Below are 23573 nucleotides of genomic sequence, written 5' to 3'. Positions count from 1 at the left end.
GTGTGACGTACCTGCGCCGCCTACGGTGAAGAAGTAACCCTGTATAAACAGACCAGGTGACATTAAGCCCAACTAGACGTAAGAAATGAAAACTAAACCCTCAAATCTTCGCTGAGTGATGAGTAACGACACCGGTTGGACGTCGCCGTCGTGAGGAGACACCTGCATGCTCACCTGCTGAGGTCACTTCCTGGGAGCGCTCGCCCCAGAACGCCACGCCCTGCGCGGCACTCATGATTCACACTTTGGCACACGCAGAATGCGAGGAATGCAGAGTGTCACTAAAGATAGAGCTGTGACGCCACAGACGTAGCATTTGACATAATATATCTAGTGTGACAGGAACAAGGACGCTCACACACGAGCCGGCTCACGGAGGCATGACTGGTCTCTCTCTGTTGAAACCAAACCGCACAAATACTTACAACGGAGTTTGTTCACATTTTCCAAACCGTGCGCTATCAGAGGGGATCATCTGTGAATTCTAGCTCGGTTTTGTCTTCTCTTCACCTCAATTAAAGCCTCATTTTCTCCTGTCCTGTGTACCTGTCCTGCGTTTCGACAGCAGCGCCCCCCCCGCCCCGCCCCCCGCAACCCCACCCTCGGTTCATCTTCTGCTCTGGACGGGCAGACGATGCCCCTCCATCCCCGGGGAGGCGACATGTGTGTAATGTCACATTATGTCATATCACACGGCGGTGACAGGGGCCTCGCCGTGTCCATCACGGTGATGGAAGTGGCAATGAAAACAGGGGGGGGGGATAGGAAAAGGGGTGTGATACGGATTTGCCAGCAGAAAGGGAGGGAGGTTATTACACAAGTCGCTCGCTTCGCAGAGAGCACGGGTGGGTGTCTGTGTTTCCCGACGTGAGTGCACACACACGAACACACACACACACACAGCTGACTCACTAGTGACACATCTGCTGGCGTAGCCTGGGCACGGTGCCATGTGTGGCGGCCAGCTCCAGCAGCAGGACTGGCACTCAGCACTCTGGCCTGCTCTGATCTCCGTCTCACACACTTCGCCCTGCGCTTCCATCTCTGCCCATCTGCCCTCCGTCTCTGTATCTCTGGCTAAGTGGGTGTGTCTTGCAAACACACACACTCTCACACACACACACACACACACACCTTTCTGCTGGATACAAGACAAAGAGTCTAGGTGTGACTCTGACTCTACAATAGTGGGTTGAAAGTAGAAGATGGGCTACTAGCAAATCCGGACGTCGTTTCCTCCATACGACAAATGCAGTCCAGCTGCCATCACTACATTAACAGTAAACATACCCACAGCTTTCTGATTTCACAAATAAATGAACACAAAATAATTTTTACCACCATTTATACAGTAAAAGGAACTGCGTTTTAAAAACGTCAGAAATTGTTGTTATTTACAGTTACATTTAACTCATATAAGTCGTCCTGCTGTTGCTCTCACACTGTGACAGAAGCGTTCTTTGTCTTAACCTGCACCTTCAAATGAGGAAATGTAAGAAAAAAAAGAGAAAGAGAGAAACCACAAGTTGTATAGGTGCTGAAAGACAAACATCTGTGCGGCGTTCACAGTCTCAGTGCAGCGATATAAATTCACGTTCCGTCACATAAAATCCTGCTCAGCATGTTGACCGGTAAATTAACATAGCCAGCTTTTCATGCTCGCCCTCGCCAGTTAAACAAGGAGACCACTTCAGCGCGCGGCAGAAAAACGTGACGCATTACAACAGAACCTGCTTTGAGTAGTCGGGAATAACGGTTTTCTCAAGTTCCTTCAAGTCCTTGAGCCTGGATTTCTGTTTGTTCAAGGCCGTATTATTTTTCACTCCTTTTTTTTTTTGTGTGTGGGTGAACCACCAGTCGACCCAATGAGACGCTGCATACCTCGCCTTCAAGTTCTGATTTGGTGAAATGAAGGAAAGCCAAACAATGACATGCCACTGCTGCTCTGAAATATACACAAGTAAGAGCTTTTGAAATGAAACCAACAGGCAGCTCCCCAACTCAACTCCAGACTTTAGAAAATGGGATACGGGGTCCTTCTTTGATATGTATATATCTGATTTCGACTTGCACTGGTTCCTGGTGACAAAAGCAAAGAATTTGTTTATTCAAGACTCTTCAAAAACGATCATTAGCATTATGCATTCAGGTTCAACAGACTTCCTGAAGCCATTACCTTCACAAAAGTCAGAAGAAGGCTGATTGCAGTGATGAGCTGCAGTATTTTCTCGCAGTTTCTCCTGGTAAAGGACATTAAAACGCCGTGGGTGTGGCGAGCGCTGCTTGTAACTGAGGTAACAATATGCAAACATCTTTCCATTTGCAGATGGAATTACTGAAAATTCAAGCTGGTTTAGCAAAGGAAAGATTTTTTTTTTTTTTTTTTTTACACGGAAATCCAATTACACAAACACTGTGGTGGAGAGGGAGACTAAATAATCTGGTGCCCACTGGCCAGCGGATTATCATTTAGGCCTCGTTTACATGATACTGTTCCAAGTAACAACGCCTTGCTTGTTTCTGAAAAATGTTTTTTTTTTTTTTTTTTTTTGCGTTCACATGACAACGGCAGAAACTATGTAAACGACGCCGTTAGCATGCCAGACCGAGAGGTGGCAATCCTGGAAGTCTTGAAAACTTCAGAGCAGCTCCCCCCCTGTGCGAAGGCGCTGGTGAATTTGTTACTAATCTCACGCCTCTGAAACTTCATAAATAGTCCTTTCATCCCAGGCTTCCCAGGTGTGAGTAAAGTAAATACAACCCTAAAACGGATGGGGGTTTCTTTTAAATAAAGGCATGCAAGAAACATTCAGGATGTCTTCGTTTCTGGAGATGAGAACTAACTAAATTTTTATTTGAATAAATGTTAATGTAAAATAAGATGTTAAACGTTAATGACTATAAAAGGACAAAAAAATTTTCAACAGCAGGTACAAAATTACATGTATCACAGCAATTAACTGTAAGTAAAGTGGGTTATTACAGAAGACAGGAGATAACTTATACAAGGGAAATGGCTAAAGGAAGAACACATTCAGTCTACTACTGTTTAAGACGATGACTGCTTATTAATTGGTGGTGCATCATTCTGCCAATTAACTGCTGCTGGGTTTTCTTTGGGTCTGTTCAGGTCAGCTGCATTTCCGATCCAGTCCAATTATTCCAACGTCTATTTCCGACCGCGTACGAATCTTTTCAGACCCCCTTTGGATTGTTTTTTTTTTTTTTTTTTTTTCCCCCTCCCTGGGTTATGGCAGGTTTTCTGCTGGATCAAAATTTCTGCCCCCATAAAGCCCTCCAAACTGCTAATTAAGGCGGGAGCGCCGTGCCGCTGTGGCGAGAGTGCTCACAGTGGCCACGGTGATATCAGTATATAATACAACCGGCTTGTTGTGTGAATCCGAGTGCGCCCGGGTCATTTTTTTCCGCGAATTTCTTTCATTTTTAGCTCATATGCAAAGTCAGAGGGAAACGACGTCTGCCCAAGTGAAACTCTGCTGCCCTCTGTGCAGACCCCTGCTTCCCTCCCTTCTCTTGACCGTGCTCTTTGGTCCGTGACTCCCTCCCTCCGTCCAAACGGTCGCTCCCACACTCGGGCCGCATTCCTCCCTTGCTCATGCTGGGAGGACGTCTCCCTGTGACTAAAAGCATTGTGGGAAATCCCAGTGGCTCGACCATTCAGGGGGCTGTGTAGACCATTGAAGTAAAGTGCAAAAGAAATTTGTGTTCCTTGCGCGCTGCTCAATAGACTCTACTTGCAAGTCACTTGAAACCAACAAAAAAAGAAAAACTAACTGTTGTGTTTAAAGTCCAGAACCACACAACAAACAGAACAAGCAAATAAAAAGCCTATATTTACAAGCGGCACTGAAAGCAACATACGTTAAATTCCCTCCAGATCCTCCACCAAGTGTTTTTCAGTAGATTTGTTTTCTGTATTGCAAACCAAGACACGACAGAAGCAGCGAATGAAAGCTCAGTCCATCAAACCATGTGACACGGCTCGAGTGTCTTTACTGACCTGATGTGACCACAAAACAGAACTATATTTTACTCCAGGAAACGTACACAAACACGCCGAGTATACAGCAGATGTTCCAGCTCCTCGCCTTTATCGTACAGCGAAATTAGCACTCTGGAGAGAATATGAGCCAGATTGTGTCCCTGAATTACCCCAGTTTACACTGGTGTGTCATTCCCGTGGAATTTTAAACACACTGGCTATGACCTGCCCAATTAAATATACAGGCGCGGAGCAATATACACGCACATCCTCGTACCAGTGCAGAGAAATATCCTCATGCGGCAGTGCTGAGCTGTCTGAGACGCAATGAAAGCAGCGCCTGGAGTTCATGTCATCTACTGCTCCTGCGAATTCAAACTTCGTTGTGTGCATTTTTGCTTTCAGAGCACTTTAAGTTCCCTTCAAAGCAATGACGACACTGCAACATGGCGCGCCTTTCCTCCCCACAAACCGTCGTGCTGAAAGCAGGTATTGCAGCGCCAGTGCATCCTGGGAAAACAGACTGAGACCCTGATCTGCAAATGAATAATGATTGCCATTTATCCTGATAATAGAGATACAGCGAACATCCTCCCTTGGTCTCAACAACTTATCACTCCAGGATAGAAGAGATTATAATGTTACAAACTGTCTTCATCGTCTCGGCTCAGTGTGACGGTGTAGCTCCGGACGCAGCTCACGCAGAGTGGAAAAACAAAAGCTGAGAGGGGTTTCTGCAGTGAAAATCTTTAAGTGGACAAACTGTGAAATATACATTTTGCTCTTGATATTACAGGTGTGTTTATAGCAATCAATTGTATAAAAAAAAACAACAACAACAAAGCTTAGTATTACCGTACGTGTAACTTATCGCTTAAGATATTTAACACCATAGGAAAACTCACAAAAAAAATAGACATTTTAACAGAGTAAATAATTCATAGATTTAAAAATATATCTGTGTTAATGCGTAGCGCTTTGTCAAAACTAATAAACAGAATATCTATTGAGCGAAAAATAGCAAAAGTAACATATTTGAATGCGTTTTTATCAAAGCAACACTGCAAAACTAAAACATGTTGGATTCAATCACCTCTGAAAAAATGCAAGAAAAATAATAATAATCATTTGACTTAAAATCTCGACTAAGCAGCTCAAACTGGGAGAATGTTTTCAAAATTACATGAAATACAGCCATATATGAAAATATTACCATAACACACAAATGGTTTTCCAGCTGTTAATAAGACTTAGCATTTGTATTGTAAAAACAATATTCAACTCTCTCATTTCTTCATCATTTCACACAAAACTAAATAGAAAAATCTGATTTTCCTCCAAAGCACAGAAGCAATCACACCCATCACTTACCAAGAGCTCAACCAAAGAGCGTCAAGGCTTTAACCGCCACAGGCTCACCCTCATTTGCACTGGCTGTTTAGTCAAAGAAGAGAAGATAATAACGAAGATTTGACGGAGTAGATGGATGCTTTTCGCTGGCTCAGAAAATCGCCCGGCTGATTTCTAATCAAAACCCAGCTCTCTGGGTTGTCACATGCTCTGACTTTTATGGTGAACTAAATAAAGTGGAAAATATCAGGAATCCCATCATGTTCCAGCTCAGACTAACCACATGGACAAAAATAATAAAGCAATAAAAAAAAAAAAAAAAAAAAAAAAGTAATCTGAGGAAGAGTCAAGGCCAAGGCCTCCACTTTAACACTGAGGCTTGGATGTGGTCGACAGGTTTTGGTCGACTTTCAGATGTAAATGCTTACTTTGAGTGTATTTTCCACAATACGTGGAGTTGCCACGTTTAACTGGGTTAACTTGTAACAACAGCACAGAGTGGATCTCACCCTGACCTGACTAAACAGTAACCATGGTCTGGGGTTGGCCGGGTCAGTATGAATGTGTTTAATGGGCCTGTGAAGCAGGGTCAACAGACGAGTCCACCTTCAAGAGGTGAACTCTGTGTGAACGGCGGACGCAGTAAAGGCTGAGTGCGCTCATTCACGTCGTAGTGAACAGAAGTGAGCAGATAGTGTTGAAAGTTCAGCAGAAACAACGCTGAACTGGCCAGATGGAGAGCTGCTCTGTGGGGAGGAGATTTGGTAGCGAGTTATGAGACCATAACTTGGCCGTTGCTGTTTCCAACGTGACATCAAGCCATGTGAAACAGACAGAAGAGAGGACAGCAGCAGCTCGTCTTTTGTGATTTGAACCCGAGTCAGATGTTTACATGAAATTCTGTCAAATGTCAATGTGTCAGAGTCCAATCTGTTTCAGAAATCAGAGTAACAGGTCGGTTTCATTGTGAGAGCGGCCCGTGTGTCAACTGGAAGTCACATCGGCCTGCCTGGTGGCTTTTTCAGCGTCGGTGTCTGGGGAGGATGGCAGGCCGTGGCGGGAGCCGCTCCGTTTGAGAGGACCCCTCGTGTAAACGCGAGGGAAGAAGCCTGTCCCTGCCACGACTGTCAATCTCCGCAGAGGAACATGGAGGTGGATGGATCGGTACACTGTGACTCAGCCAGGCACATCCCTGAGGATCTTGTAGGAGCAACAGTCCCACCACACGTCGAAAAATATGAGACCCCGACAAAAAAATGAGAAGATATTTTCTGCTTTAACCTTTTGAAAGCACTTAGCACTCTTTATGGATCTGAATAGCCAATAATAGAGCGACGGTGACAAGAGAGCCTTGTTCATTACTTATTGACTTTTTCTTCTAATTTTAAAACCATCATACGATTATCCAGCCATCCATGAATGAGCCTTTTCTCTGTACTGATGTCTTTCTATTGACAAGTGAAGGATGATAACTGTGTCAATTCTGCCTCCTGAACTATGTCAGCGGTAGTATATAAACACAGGTAAACTTTATAAAAAATGAAATCTATGTCAATTTCATGATGTTGGGATCAAACACAGTGTGGGGTATTTTTACCACAGTATAACTGCAAATATCAGATGTGATCCTATCAGTTTTACTTTTACAATTTTCTGTCAAGTGTTTCATCAAATTTCAAATGTTTTCTGTTTAAAATTTTCATAAATTTAATATAAAACACAAAATGAACCATTTACATTGGACATAAAGTAAAATCACAGAAGTTGTTTTCTCTATTTTTTAGCTGCTACTATTGAATTTTTCATTTAGCTCTATTTTGTGCCCCTAACTCTAATCATTGTAAAGTGGAACTCTGAGCGTTTTCAGAACATGAATGGCCGACGCGCCGTACTGTCCCTGAAGGCCATGACGAGCAAATACAGCTAAAATCTCAGCATAAGATTTCGTTTTGATTGGGAGCCTTGGAAAAAACGTGTAATCAGTCATTTCAAACCTAATTTCATTCAGATTTTGGGAGATTCAGACAATGACCCAGCAGCTACTTTTAGACGTATTTATTGTTATAAATGGGAAACAGTACAGTTGTGAGAAGCATGACAGCCTGTCATGATTTCAACAACTCTGGCACGGTGCCAGTGCTGAAATGTTTTTTCCTCAATCGTGTGTGAAACTAAACCAGTATTATCATCCTTACAACATGACACACCTCGACGTGCGTATAACAACAAACTCTACCAGTCACAATTCTGACGTTAATGGTTTATCAAAGTTGCTACAGGCATTAATACTTATCCAATGCCTCGGATCACGTCAGCGCTTATACCGAGAGGCAGAGGAGATATGTCAACAGCCCATTATCATCGCCCGAGGGAGGAATGATCAGCATTTGCAGCGATCAATAAATCACTGACCAAAGTAATCAAACTTTGTTTTAGCCCGCTCTGAAAACATGTTTCATGTGACAATTCCTCCAATGATGAACCTGGTGCGCTCTGAAGCCGAGTGGGGAGTTAAAAGTGTCTTCAGTTAGACTCCATCATTGCTCCTCAGTAACAAGGTTTCTCCTTTTCTCAGGAAAAATATGTAAATTATATGATTTAGTTTGTCGCACCAACACATTTCTGCATTCTGCTGGGAATATCACACTTGACCATGCACAACCGTACGTCGCAGTTTCATGCTTTGCAGAGATTTTTTTTCTTTTTAAGAGGTTTTCAAAAACCTATGAGACCCGATGTTACATGAAGCATTGACACGGCAGCTCTACAGCACTTAAACACTAATTCAACATCACTTTTAGAAGATACAATCAAACTGGCACATGAGCCAAAAGATATGCACAAATACTCATCAAAAATCAGAATCGCTGTTTCCTTTTTATTTGGAAATCCTATGTAATTACTGTAGCATCCAGTGAATAAACTAAAATTTCTTGATGAATTGAGAATGCATATCTTAAACAAGCGGTTGATTGTAACATTGACATGTTGCATTTATGTAAACACTTTTGAGTTTATGAGAAATCAATTACAGGCAGGAAAAAAAAAAGACCCTACGGGGTGAAAAATAAACATTTTCAAGCAATAAAAGAGACACACAAGGATCTAATCTGCTCTCTGACTGCGGAAGGGACCCCCCTGCCACCCACTGCACAGGCGAGGAGACAAACCGCCTCGCCAACATATCCCTCCTCGTCATGCACAACACAAGCCTTGCGAGTTTTAATTAGAAAACCCATGAAGCAAACAAATGCACGGAAACACGAGAGGCCAATACACACACACACAGGCAAAAAATAAATCCTTTGCCGCTTTACATCAATATCTATTTCCCTGCGTCCTTCACCTCCCTGTGGTTTTTGGTTAACGCACTTCGGATTAGATAGCGGATAAATAAACAGTGTGCGCGGCGTTCTCAGGGAGAGCGCCCTGACCGTGTTGTGTCCCCGCCATGCGCAGATCACTGATTGAGACCAAACATCACGCTAATCGTCCAGCGGCGAATCTACCAGCGTTAGTCGAACAAGAGAGAGACCCGCGCCGCAATTCAAGGCTTCTCTCATCAGAACACAGACACCTCCACAGATAAATGTCACCGAGATAGTGACCAACGGGAGGAGGAATCTGCGGCTGCATCCACGCTGCTGCATCACAGCAGCATTAACTTATCAATTCATGGCACCAGCCAGTCTTTGAAATCAGTGTGTGCCCCTGTGCTCGATGTTATAACGTCACTGTGACATTTATAAGTCATTAAAGTGGGAATATGCTTTAAATGCTACTGAGAAGAGCAGGTCTTGTTTTTTTTTTTCAGTCCAACGCATATTGAGTCGGACTTTACCACTGCGCTGAGGCCTAATGTGCTATCTTGTGCAAACGTTCACTACGTGTAAAACAAACATTTCACACAGCAAACTCTTAAATTTCCGACTTCATCATAATCTCAATAATACACTAACTTCGACACGCCATCAGCAGAAACCAAAAAGGTGCTCATAAAATGACTTCAACTTAAAATGTTTGAGAAAGAACTTCAAAATAAGAGTGTCGCTGTGGAGATCAGCCACGACACAGCAAGTCAGCAGTGATTTCAAACATCGTCTATGTGACTCCAGCTTATTCTCTATACACTTTTTCCAACTCACAGCAGGAAAAAAATGGAAAAAAATATTTGTATCAGTCAGTCATGGACATACATACATTTTTCAGACAAAGAAGAAACAGTGCAATTAAATGTGAACCAAACAAATTAGAAAAAAAAAGAGTGAAGGTAGATTTGGGTTACCTCAGAAGCCCCCCTGCCCTTTCAGCAGGGCCTCATATGGAGAACCAGGCCTAAGGTCCCCTGGGCACTGATGTCTGCTCTCCGACTCCTCCCAGTCAGCCACGGAGGCTGTGCAGGAACCTGGCCCACTCACGACAACCTACAGCCACAAGTCATTCACACCTGGAACAGAGGAAAGAACTTTGCTCATCGGGTAAGTCACAAACAAGCAAATGGCAAGGAAAAGCACTCAGCCACGCATGTCGACAAGACCAACATGGAGCAAACACACAACCAGTGCAAAGCTGGGGTCATAGGGGGCTACACTAACAGTGCATGCACCCCCCTTTTCATTTAACCCAGACACTCATTTATACTTAGGTTATCGACCAGCGTACACATGAGGGACTACAAGACAGTCTGTGATACTCTGTCGAAAGATTCCTTACTTATTGACATTCTATGAGACTTCATTTTTTCCCTTAAGATTAGCCACTGTGTGATGGTTTAAGCAAAGCAAAGATACATGTGAAACGGCTTCACGACTAAGAAACAGATACACATTAATGAAAGACAGCAGTGTTGCCTAGCAATTGAGGAGACCTGAGTCCTGAAACAAGAAGGTCTGCAGTTCAGCCTCAGCAACTGGCAAGAAGGCTCCAAAACTCCTCAACTAGACTCTCTGCAAATGACACCGAAACATTTTATGAAAGGACTTAAAGTCAAACTTCAACAAACAACAAAAGTTGTGGAGATATAACTTTAAAATTAAGGAGGTGGGGGGAGAAAAATACTCCATTAGTCCAATGTAAGATTAGACTTTATTAGAAATTGTGACTCGTTAGAAAATACTAAGTCAGGGCAAACAAATTCCCTGAGGGCCCTTGCGTGATAAAAGGGAATCAAAGGAAACAATATGAGACTTTATTCATGATGGAAGCAAACACACACAACAAAAAATCCCCAAATGACTGCTCCCCTTTTACGTAAAATGTTTTCACTACAGGACCTGAGGATTGTTTTTTTCGTCACTCACTAGTCAGGTTAAACAAGACTGTAAAGAAAAAAAAAAGCAAAGAAAGAAAAAGGTAAAGAGTGAACACATTCTTTGCCATGTTTAACTCTGTGGTCTTGCCAAGGTAACACAGCACAATGCCACAAGTTACTTACTACGAACGGGCCTGGTCGAGGAAGTCGTTCTAAAAAAAAAAAAAAAAAAACCCAAAAGTGTGCAAATAAAGCACACAGCAGCTACAGGGACGAGACTTTCCCCCCTTCTGCAATCTCAGCGCCTCACTGGACAACTCTTGGCGGACAAAGTAGTTCCATGGCGCTTGAAACTCCAGGAACTTTTTTTCTTTTTCCTAAAAGAAGTTGTTCCTGTTTCGCCAGAGGAGCGGGGGGGAAGGGAGGACTTCAGCACTAGCATTCATGGAGCCTCGGCCAGCGCAAACAAAGTCTTCCCCGAAGAGGGAGGCAGTGGACGGCGGCGGCACGGAGCGAGAACAACGACGTCGGCCACAGGCACACACACACACACACACACACACCAAAAAAAAAAAAAAAAAAAGAAAGAAAGAAAAAAACACACACATATATATGCATACACATACACACAAAAGGAGGTTCGTTTTCGTGGCTTTGTTTGTTAATAAAGCAACTCAGGCCCGCCTTGGGTAAACGTTCATTTTCAAGTTCTGCCCGCTCCGTTAACAATGTAACAATTAAATCGCTCGGCAGATGATAGGGCTGGCCGACACAATCAGCAGCCGAGGCCTGTAATGTCGTTACGCGTTTATAAATCATATCAAACACACTGTGAATAGAGGGGATACAATACCCACGGTGCGGTGCTCCTGAAGAATGCAGAACATGCATGCTGCATTGTATCCTTTTTTCATTTTCACCAAGCACGGGCGGTCCTCCGGTATAATGGGGTAAAAACCAATATTTCTCCGCGGGTTTTACACCATGCCGAAAACATCGTGAATAATCCGCTTTTGTTGCGCTGGGAGGGGGAAAGAAAAAAACAAAAAGCGGCGTTTACGGCCGAAACGCAGCCCACCGTCTGCCCGGGCCAGACGCGACGTGGGTTTGCTAGCCAGCCTTCGGGGACAGAGGCAGAGAAGAACGGATACCGGAGTGAGATGTCCCCGGGAGGAGGACCCGCGTGTGCCCGTTGCCAGGAGGCGAGCCGCGGCAGCGACACTTTCCAGCGAGATGTGAAAAGGGGGAACACTCACCTGGGAAGGTTAGCTTCATTTTCGCTTCTCTCGCACGACGAATTTACACCGCATGCTTATCAAATCACAACATTATCACGGCAACATTATAAAATAGGAATATGTCTCCCCCCCTCTCGCCCGAGCTTTCCAGTGGTCCTACTCCATTACATCCCAGTCAAGATTTCCTGTCGTCTCTCCCCCCCTCCGTTCCGGTGAGATGGTTTCGCCCGAATTCTAAGTAGCAATTCTAGGTCAGGTCTGTGTGCCAGTGAGAATGTTACTGTCGGACAGCCGAGAGACGCCAGTGTCCATCTCTGTGTGGCACGACAAACGCATGCAAACACACCAGCAAAACCCCACAAACACACCGTCCTTTTCTTTGTTTTGAGCATCGGGGTGTTTGCGGTGCGGAGCAGTAGTCACAGCAGCTGCCGCTTCGAACTCCTGTGAGAAGGAACGTAGGCGTAGCTAAGCGGTAAACTTCAGGGAAGTTACCTCAGGATAGCGTTCAAAAAGTGCGCTCCTCAAAGCCATATCCGCTTTTTGTAGAAAATGTCATTCCAGTGCTGAGAATCGGAAAGGTTTGGTCATATTAAGTAAAATCAAGTGCCTTTATTTTTACCATTTGGCGGGGGAAAATACTCGAAAAAGTCACCCTATCAGTCTTTCTGGAACTTAAAGCTTCTTCACCTGTATTGCAAAAAGCCTTCTTGTTGCAAACTTCATGGATCATTAGTTTTGTATGCCGTAAACTTTTCTGCACTGCTTTAGAGAAATCAGTATCATGCCACTTTGTGACTAATTCCAGCTGCACAGAAGCAGGGCACATCCTGGACAGGTCACCGTCCATCCCAGGACAAAGCCCCCCCACACCAGGTTCAAGCTGGGGAACATCTTGCTATGAGGTGAGACTGCTAATCACTGCACCACAGTGCATTTTCAATATATTTTTAAAGAAGTATGCAGAGGCTCAAAATGAGTTAACATTGGGATAAAAAAAAAAAAGATTTAAATGTGCATCAAGTCAATGAACACATCTCTGACTGATTGAATATTATTTTTATAACAATTTTAGTTGAGGGTGCACAGTGGAGCAGTGGTTAGTGTTCTCACCTCACAGCAAGAAAGTCCAGCTTCAAATACGGGCCACTCCTTTCTGTGTGGAGTTTGCATGTTCTCTCTGTATGTGTGTGAGTTTCCTTCAGGTACTACAGTTTCCTCCCACAGTCTAAAGGTTAATAGGTGACCCTAAATTGCCCCTAAGTGTGGATGTGAGTGTGTTAGGTTGTCTGTCTGTCTGTGTTTGTATTGTGATGGACGGGCAGCCTGTCTAGAGTGTATCTGTCCCTTGCCCACAGCAAACTGGGATTTCCTGCACAGGGTTAAGTGGAATAGAACATGGATGGATGCTACACTTGAATAGCGTCCATCTTTACTTGCTCTAATTGTGACAATGAGGTGATGATTTTGGCAAACAGCAAGAAGTAAAAATGAAAAGCTTACTTTATGACGTGTGACTGCAAAATAAAAGCATGGAATGTGCATCAATCAAAAGCTGACCTGGACATGTGAACCTTTATTTACCTTTGAGATGAGAATACAGAACCGGATGACCAATTATTTCAGGTGCTGCTGTTAAAGATGAGGTCAAGATGAATTCTGAACTGTTTCCAGAAGTCTCAAACCATTATGTTTAGTCAGACAATGATTCTTATATTTTCCTCTTCACGACACTAAATTTCAATTCAACGCTGCAAGCGGTGAAAGTTAACTTCAAATAAACTTCCTTTTTTAAAACATCAGCTGGCTTGTCTAAACTGCTCTAGTTTGCCTTTGGTCTCCTATGTGGTATTGAAGTGACCGTCTTAAAGTTTTGGCTCGTTTGTGCAGAAACATGAAACTGTCTCTGGTGTGGCAGGTAATTTTCAGTGTCTGCAGAAAGTATTGGCCAAACTAGTAATTAAGAAGATAATTGGCAGATAATATAATTGTTTTTGGTGCAGCCTGATGTTCCTGTCACTGCTATTCACCCATTCAGTTTTTTTTTTCCCCCCCTTTTGTTTGTCCAGATGTTTTTCTCCTGTAATGAAGCTGTCACTGTGTCTCCAGCTGTGTCTTGGTCTTTTTTGGATGCCAAAAAAAAAAGAAAGAAAAAGGGACACCTCATCAGCATCGAAATTACCAGTTTTATTTGAGTTGCACTACAACTGTTGGTTGTTATAATCATTGGCTCGATGTTAGAAAAAAATAACATCACAGAAATAGGTCCAATAATGAAACAATTTGCCAATAAATCAAGCCAATTATATTAAGACAAAACTGCCCTGATATATTGTGACTGAGGTGTGCAATGTATGTTCATAAATGGTAAAAAGTGAAATGTTTAAGTGTTGAAATTTAATCAGAGTGGACAACAACTCTCACAACGTTGATGGTTTCACCAGCAAACTCCTTCAGAAACTCATTTTGATTGCTTCCCAAACCCCTCCTCAACCTTTACCTGTCCCACGTTGTTTTGCAGCAGAGCAGCGTTTGACTATTGGTTTAATCTTTGGAAAGTGTGAGAGTTCACAGCAGGGAATTAAGAGTATTGACCTTCCTGCTCGCTCGGTCATGCAAACCTTAATCATATATATATCCATTTAAGCAAAACCGAAGAAAAAAAAAGAACCTCACATGACTGAATATATAAATAGCTCTACAAAAATATAGTTATTGAGATAACAGAAGAGGCTTGTGAAAATACATGTAAGCATATCTACTGTATAAGTGCTCCCTTACAACCACACAGTATCAGTTTTGTGTTGATACAGTGTGGCATGTTAATAGTAAATACTGAGACTATGCTTTGTTGTGCTGGATATTTATCCGACATTGCACAAGGTCCTTTCAGTGTTCTGTCCTTCAGCTTTGTAGAGTTGATACTGGCCTTTCTGCATGGAGTTTGCATGTTCTCTGGGTTCTCTTCCCGCTATCCACATGTTTGGTTCACTGTCGACTCTAAATTCCCAGTGTCGGTGTCTCTGTGTTTGCCTTTTTGATGGATTTGTGACCTGTCGTCGGCTGCATCCAGGTTGCATCCTGCCTTTTGCACACATCAGCTCCCACCTCTTCCATTTCAGGTGTAAAAGACGGATCGATGGATGCTAATAGAGGTTTGTGGTACTGATGCATTAAAGTCTGCAATACCAGAGCTTTTTCAGCTCAGAAAACAGCGATGGCCTGCCATTTTTCTTCCTTTCCTTGAACACATTAGGTTTTTTTGTACATTGCATTTGCCACAGCAGCTTTGGTTTCACACTGAAAGAAAATTGCACCCCTAATATGTAGTGACGGGGCACAGATCTTATCAATTCTGCATCACAAAAAGCCTAAAATTCCCACTGCGTTTCTCAAGTTTGTCGCTGCTTTGCCCTTCATCTTCTCTTTTAACCCAGGGTTATTCGGTGCAAGGCAGATTTAATAGTGTTCACGATGAGCCAAATAGGTAATGACGTTAAAAAAATAGATGGATGCCGCTTGATAAATAAAATTATGTTCGGCCACAGCACACACAACACACACTTACGCGAGAGCGACTATCATAAGCCTCAGAGGAAGAGTGAAACATTAAGGACATGCAATGTGAGAGTGGTCCCTCTTAATATTTAATCAAGATACATTTCAGATCCAGCCCAAATGTATAATCAAGACAACTGGGGATTGAATGAATTGGTGTTTAAGTGCACACATTATTAGCTGGCCTGATTGAGGGTGCGTGCGAGTGTGTGCGTGTTTGTGTTCTGCTTCTTGAGTCTTTGTGAGAACTGATTCAGAGTCTTGAAGTGAAGATGTTTTTTTTTTTTTTTTTTTTGCAAAATGAAAGCTTTGTTCTTCAAGAGGCAGTTTGAGAGCGTGAGTGCTGGCTTTTGTGTGCGTAACAGTTTAAATGTATTATATGAATGGCGCGTATTGAGCTTCTGAGTAGTGGTGCGTCACTTGATTACAGTTAGCAACAGGATGTTCTCAGTTCCCCATCTTCAGAATACCTGGAAAATACCAACTGTATCCTCAGAATGAACGTCTGTTTAAGGTTCTCAAAAGTTTTTTTTTTGTTGTTTTTGTGCAACATAGTTGTGCCATGTAGGGCTGCAATACAATGGTTTTATCATTTGTCTCAATTAATACACACTCTCTAACCTATAGAAATTGTAGATTCTTGTCATTATGGCTCACTTATTTAGTAAAGCAGTTAATCCAGCTTCGCTTATGTATACTAAATTCACTATAGTTTCTTTCTGTGCTATTTTATCGTACCTGCCTTGTGCGCGGCTCCATTAAGCTCACAACCAGAGGAAGCAGACATGAGTTGGAATCTCATATAGTTTGCCAACAAAATGTCAAAGCTTCTCCTTTGCAGATTCAAATTCGGAAAATAATTGTGTTTGCGTTTTTTTGTTTTATATGCAGAAGAGATATCGTTACTTTCAGGATTTTATTGTAGAGATTTTTAAGCTATTTCTGTACAGTTGACTGTAGAAGAGAGATTATCTTTAGTTGTAGTAAAGCAGGTTGAGTGAAGCCCATCTGATGGGTTCTGGAGAGATATTTTCTTATGTAACTGAGTTTTCCATCCATATAAAGGAGGCATAATCTGAATATAGTAGAAATACAAGGCGACTTTCAGTAAACCTCAAGTACCGTTCAGCCATTCCGTGGCCAGGCCAGGTGTGTTGTGTTGGTTTTTGGAAATCAAAATACGGTCACACCACCGCCGAGGGACCAATGAGGCTGCAACTGTTAACGGCTCTCGGCATTGTGCAACGACATTCTGTACGAAGGGCAGAAAATCACGGGACGAGAGCTGCATATTTGTGACTTTTGACAAGCAGGCCATGGATATGTTGGACATGTTTGTGCATGCCAGCAGAGATCAGCGACACAAAAAGCTCCCTCTCTCGCTCTCTCTCTGTGTCTCTCTCTCTCTCATTCGGGTTCTGTGTGTGTCGTGTGTGTTTCCGTGTGTATAAGTATGTGGGTGTGTGCATGATAAACCCCACCGGTGGAGTAACAGTAGACTGGCAGTATTCCCAGACTGGGTTGCATTAGACATGCACACTAGCAAAGCTCTTCAGGTCGATGTTCTGGCTCTCCAACGCCGCAACTCTCTGGCACGACGAACCCAGAATACTTTGGAAGCACGAGGACAAAACCCAGATTCTGTCCTCTGCTGCGCTTAAACAAGCGGAGGGCGACTGAATCGTATTTCTTCCACTGCGCACGTGTGTCTGACTGCATGCGTGTGCACGTTTTGTGTGTGTATGTGTGTGTGTGTGTGTGTGTGTGTGTGTGTGGTGTGTGTGTGTGTGTGTGTGTGTGTGTGTGTGTGTGTGTGTGCGGGGTGGGTGGGTGTGTGTGTCAAGCCGGACACCAACATTGACTGTTCACTTATCATATTACCATCTGCATTATTTAAAGCTTTGATAAACAGTCTTATGCTGTGGAGACGCGCTGTGGACACACAGAGAGGCAGGCTGAAGTGGGCTGCTGGATGCACATTACATTTTATGGGTAAAGAATGTCACCGTGATAAATTAACACATAAAACATCAACAGAACCACTTAAAACAGATGCCCAGTCTGTCTTAAGATTTCCAGCTGTAGGATTATTGGGCTTTGTGTGTCCTCGGGTGTCATCCTGCAGCTGGGGAGCTGGCTGGTTGTTTTGTTTTTTTTTTGGGTTCGCTCATTAACAGGTTTGGAGGCGATGCCGAGAAGACAACAGTGACTGGATTATCAAAATAGTGAGACAGTGAGCTCACTCACACAGCAGTGAGGTCACTTACCGGAGTGTGGCAGCCTGACCAATCATCACTCGGCCTATTATCGTGGTATGCAGTGTTGCTATGAGTAACAGAGACAAGCACTGCCTCATGGATCCCTAATGATGGCTGATGCACTGAGAAACTACCACCTCGTCTTTGCTGTTCTCTTCTCCCTCCCTGTTGCCACCTGTTCCTCCTTTTTCAAGGCATTCCTGCCTTTAATTCTTGTTTTTTCTTTTTCTGAATAAAGTTGAACCTCTTGTTAGCTGTTTTGAAAAATATTTAATTATAACTATTATATGTTTGCATTATCCCCTGAACTCGCTGCCCGTCCTCTGCCCTGCTGTCTTTCACCCTTCTGTGTGTGTTTACTGTCCCCTGCAGCAGTGTTTTCTGACTCTTCCCCATGGCAGGTGAGTGTAAACAAGCTGGAGGACTGAAACAATGTTAATTAACCGATCATTAACGATCCAGGCAGTCCCTGGAGATGTAGCAGTTGCCACACCCACCTGCGTCTCACCATTTCACTAACTGGACTGTTAATGACTAATCAGAGGGCGAGAGCGATTACATCGCCTCCTAACGAGAAGGATTTATGATTGCGCGAGTCTATTATGCTTATATTGCTGAGGCTGTTATGGTGACAACAGGAATTAGCCCAGGTCCAGCAGGGGAAGATCAGACTTCCCAAAAGCAAAGTGTCTTTTTCCACAATGCAAAATGACACATAATACAAGTTCAGCTTTTTCCTTGAGACTGCCTTGAGAAATACTTAGTTCACCAGGTCCCAACTTAGAGATCAATCCTGAACAGTGACAAATATCTATTTTTTTTTTCTCCACCAGGTTATAATGGTAAAAAAGAGGTTCTTACTTGTCAAAGAAGTTACAACATTTGGAAGACATTTAATCTGTTTTCTGTAATAAAATCCAATCTTGTGTAAGCGTGCGTGGCTGTAAGGTGTAACGCTAATACTGTATCTCTGGTTTGATTCGGGATCATCCCTTTTGAATAGTGTGTGTGTGTGTGTGTGTGGTGTGTGTGGTGTGTGTGTGTGTGTGTGTGTGTGTGTGTGGTGTGTGTGTGTGTGTGTGTTGGTGTGTGAGACTGTCTTTTGTTTTACCCTGTGATGGACCGATGACCTGTCGAGTCCGGCTGTGTAAGCTTGGGATCAGCTCCAGTGACCTGTGAAGATGAGGTAGATAAAGTGGTGTAGAGGTCAGCTGGTTGCTGGTCGGTTGGTTGTTCGGTTGGTCAGTCGGATCGGATTGGTTGATTGGTTATTGGTTCGGTTGCTTGGTGGTTGTTGCTTGGTTGTTCGGTTGGTCAGTTGGTTAGTCGGTTGGTTGGTTGGTTGGTTGGTCGTTCGGTTGGTGGTTGGTTGGTTGGTTGTTGGTTGGTCAGCTGGTCGGTAGGGTTGGTCGGTCGTTGGTGGTTGGTTGGTTGGTCGGGGTTGGGGTTTGGTCGGGTTGTTTGTGTTGGTTGGTTGGTTGGTTGATTGGTCAGTTGGTTGGTTGGTCGGGCTTGGTTGGTTTGGTTGGTCAGTTGGTTGGTTGGTTGTCAGTTGGTTGTGTTGGTTGGTTGTTGGTTGGTTGTTGGTTGGTCAGCTGGTCGGTAGGGTTTGTCGCTCGGGTTGGTTGGTTGGTTGGTTGGTTGGTTGTCGGTTGTTTGGTTGGTGGTTTGGTTGGTTGGTCGGTTGGTTGTTTGGTTGGTTGGTTGGTTGGTCAGTTGGTTGGTTGGTCGGCTGGTTGGTTGGTTGGTCAGTTGGTTGGTTGGTTGGTCAGTTGGTTGGTTGGTTGGTTGGTTGGTCAGTCGGCTAGTCGGTTGATTGGTCAGTTGGTTGGTTGGTCAGTTGGTTGGTTGGTTGGTCAGTTGGTTGGTTGATGGATGGTCAGTTGGTTGGTTGGTTGGTTGGTTGGTCAGTCGGCTAGTCGGTTGATTGGTCAGTTGGTTGGTTGGTCAGTTGTTGGTTGGTTGGTCAGTTGGTTGGTTGTTGGTCAGTTGGTTGATGGATGGTCAGTTGGTTGGTTGGTTCGTTAGGTTGGTTGGCTGGTTTTTTGTAATAGTGTAAACATTTCAGAAATTAGCATACAGGGACAACTGGTCTGGTTCAGTGTGAAAATCAGCTGCAGCTGAAATCAACAGACCTGAGTGATTTTTTTGATATTTAAAGAAGCAACAGAGCTTTTCCCAAACTGAACCAAAGAGCTTCTGTTCACCTTTCTGAAGACATACCAGTAGAAGAAATAAATGCAGTACTTCATTCAGTCACTAAAAAATGTTGCCTGTGAACATTATCCAGGCAGCAATTACGTATGTCAGAACAAATTTAATTATGTAATTGGAAAAACAGTTTAACAACATAAGCGTAATGGTTTGGATTTGTGTCAGGGGACACTGAGTAAAAAGTTTATTTCGGTGGGGGTCACAAGCCAAACTGTGACAATGATTAAATAAACAACAAATTTGTATATTTTGATCCTTTTATAATCTCAAAGGTAACTTGGAGCTTGAGCTGTTTTGTGTCATGACAATGAAACCAGAAGTAGTTGTGCTTGAGGCAGGATGCATAGGATGTTTTGCATCTATGGTGAAAGAGGAGACAATGATTAAGATGAGCAAAATACAGAGTAAAGTATGATAACTTAAGGTATAAATAAATAAATAATAAAATCATTTAGAAATTTAGCACGAGAATGCAAGGACAAATAAGACGTCATGAATCACACCGTCCAATGCGAAAGTTAAGCCTCATCGCACTGTTCTGACACTCATGGTCCTCTAATAATATCATTGTCTGACTTCCATGTAATGATGAAATATCACGAATTGAACTACGAATGTGTAATGATGGTTTTCATTTATGATTATTATCAGCTTCATCATCATCATCATCGTTGCTATTATGTGATTTCAGAATAGACCTGCTCCAATATTCTACAGTGCAATCCACAAGGTAAACAGTGCTTTTTTTCCACATTTTGTTACGTTACAGCCTGATTTCAAAACTGATTAAATTAATTTTTGTCCCTGAAGTTTATACTCACCATTCACCGACAACAAAATGAGCAAGTTTATTACCAAACAAATCATATGTACATAAGTTTTCACAGAATTCACCGTGACCCTTAAAACTGATCTCACCCTGTTTCCCCCGGATCATCCTTGAAATGTTTTCTATTGCTTATTCAGTACATTCTGTTAGGAGATAATTTGGAAAGGCACACACCCCTCAATATAATCTCCAACAGGTGAAAGCACATATGAGAGCACAAACCGAGCATGAAGTCAAGGGAATATCTGCAGATCCAGGCAGGATTGTCTCAAGACACAAATCTGGGAAATGTTACAGTAAAAGTTTCTGCTGCTTTGGAGGACCCAGTGAGCACAGTGGCCTCCATCATCTGAACATTGGAAGAAGCCTGGAACCACAAGTGACTCTTCCTAGAGCGTCCAAATCTGTCAAAACTATAAATGAATCAGATGAAGAGGAGAACCAAGAACCGGACTGTCACTCTGTAGAGCTCCACCGTTCCTCTGAAGAGAGCCTTCAGTGAAGCATGGTGGTGGAAGCATCATGGCTGTTGGGATCATCCTTTTCTTGTGGCAGAAACTAGGAGACTCTGCAAGACAGAGAAAAGATGAATGCAGCTATGTACAGAGACATCCTGGATGAAAGCCTGCTCTGGAGCACTCCTGACCTCAGACTTGGGGAAACTGTTTCATCTTTCAGCAGGACAGCGACACTGAGGCACACGGCCACGATATCAAAGGAGTGACCTTCAGGACAACTCTGTCCATGTCCTTGAGTGGGCCCGGCCATAACCCAGACCTGAATCCCACTGAGCGTCTCTGGAGAGATCTGAAAATGCCGTGCAAACCGACACTTCCCATCCCACCTGACGAGGCTGAGAGATGCTGTAATGAGGAAAGGACCAAACAGTAAAGCTTGTGGCACCATATTCATATTGCCGTGGTGCTGCCGCCTGTTTGAGCTTCTGATTGTCGCTGGGCCCGTCGGAGCAGACGAGTGTGATTCTTGAAAAGCTCTGCGTGGACGCGTTTCTAAGCTTTTAACAGTCTTGAATTCTAATTGTGATTCAAATGATGTTCAAAATAATCAAATTGATCATGGATGTTTAAATATTTATTAACACATAAATGCATTTCTTTGAAAAAGAAAAAGTGTGTGTGTGGGTTGGAAGGGGATTTTTCTTGTACGATCTGGTTGAAGTTCCTCTGTAAGACACGCTCATCCTGTTGCACTTTGAAGACCTCTGGTTTATTGGTTATGAAGTGGTGCAAGTGCTGAGCAACTGTGATGTTTCTTCAAAGCAGAGGAATATTGAAAATACTGGATTCATCAGATTTATGCAGAAGGACCACGTGTGAATAAATGAGTTATTGTGCATGATTGAACAGATAGCGACTGGAATGACAGACAGACATGCCAATAGTTGAGAAGTGTGTGCGTCCGTGTGTGTGTGTGTGTGTGTGTGTGTGTGTGTGTTTGATTTCCCTGTGAGTACCCACTTTGAAACGCCACCCAAACAGAACGACACCCTGACTCAGTGAGCGCGCGCTCCTTCTCCCTCCTATCTTTGTGTATGAATGCTTACCAAGAGGAAACGATAGATGCAGACATTCCACAACCCATATTCCCCCTCACTCTATCTTGTTGCCATGGGAACCAAAGCAGACGGGAGACAGGTTCATATCGGCCTCCCTCAGGTCTCCAGTCACAGTCTCCTTCCCTCCCTCCCTCCCTCCCTCCCCCTCTCCCTCTCTCTGTGTGCTGTCAGAGCTGGCTGCTCCTGTGTGGGCCACTGATACTCGCTGATTAAAGGAAGTTATAATTTGATTTTCTCAGCAGGCGCCGTTTAATAGAGCAGTTTAACTAAAGCTGTGCCATCCCCAGGGCTTATAGGAGGAGAGGGAGAGAAAGAAAGAGGGAGATGCATATGTATAGAGAGAGAAAGAGGGAGAGAGAGAGAGAGAGAGAGAGAGTGGGTGAGAGGGAGTGAGAGCCATGATAATCCCAAACACTGAGCAATCACCCCACCACCAAACTCTCCCACTCATTCTCCCGTTCTAATTCTGTTTGCCTATTTTGCCGTCTGTCTCCCTCTCCCCCTCAGTGCCTCTCTGTCTTTCTCTTTTCTGTTTCTCTTGCTCTTCCTCCGCCTATTAATCTGTGCTTCCCTCTCCCTCCCTCCCTCCCTCCCTCCTCCCTCATTCCTTCCTCCCTCCTTTTAGTGAGGCAAACATGGGAGGGCTGGCTTCTCAATGTACAGGCTGGCTGTATTAGTGGCCCATTGTGATAATAGCGTTTAATTATCCTCTCAGCTAAAATCAGCCCCATCACTCTGCCTCTCCTCCCTTACCCCGGCTTCCCTTCCCTTCCCGTTCCCTTCACCCCCGCCCCCCTCCTCCTCCTCCTCCTCCTCCACCGCCGCCACCACCCGTCTGTGGTGTGTCTAATACTTCCCCCTACCGCCTTCTCCCCCTCCGTGCATCTCCCTCTACCCTGCCGCCACCGCCGCTCCCCCGCCCCGTTCTCCAGCTATTTCAGACCCATTTAGCGGGATAAGCATCTTGAGACAGACAGAGGGGTTTTTGCTCTCTTTCAGAGAGAGGCGAGGAGAGGATATGGAGACTGGCATCTTGGTGCCCGCCTCAGAATACCAAACAGGGGCCCGGGCATCTTAATATGCAGTGTGGGACAGAGGCTGAGATCAAAGAGAGGCACAGACAGACAGAGAGATGGGCTTCAGGGGGGGTGTGGGGGGGGGGGGGGGGGGGGGGGGGGGTGGGGGGGGGGGGGGGGGGGGGGGGGGGGGGGGGGGGGGGCAACGGAGAGGAGAGAGGGATGGAGAGAGAGAGAGAGAGAGAGAGAGAGGTGAGAAAAGGGAGGGAGCGAGTCCTCT

General features: G+C 44.1%; 1 protein-coding gene across 1 annotated transcript in view; it reads right to left on the bottom strand.

Annotated features, from left to right (window-relative positions):
* The window catches only part of bcl9 (BCL9 transcription coactivator), a 28923-nt gene extending 16869 nt beyond the window's left edge, over positions 1-12054 (bottom strand). Inside the window, 2 exon segments of the mRNA XM_030111341.1 lie at positions 9639-9800; positions 11861-12054. The gene's annotated coding sequence lies outside the window, so the exon portion shown is untranslated.
* Between the last annotated feature and the right edge of the window lie 11519 nt (positions 12055-23573).

The sequence above is a fragment of the Salarias fasciatus genome, chromosome 16 (genome assembly GCF_902148845.1).
Source record: "Salarias fasciatus chromosome 16, fSalaFa1.1, whole genome shotgun sequence".
Classification (NCBI taxonomy): Eukaryota; Metazoa; Chordata; class Actinopteri; order Blenniiformes; family Blenniidae; genus Salarias; species Salarias fasciatus.
Note: the sequence above shows the minus strand (reverse complement) of the source record. Positions and strands in the feature narration are given on the sequence as shown.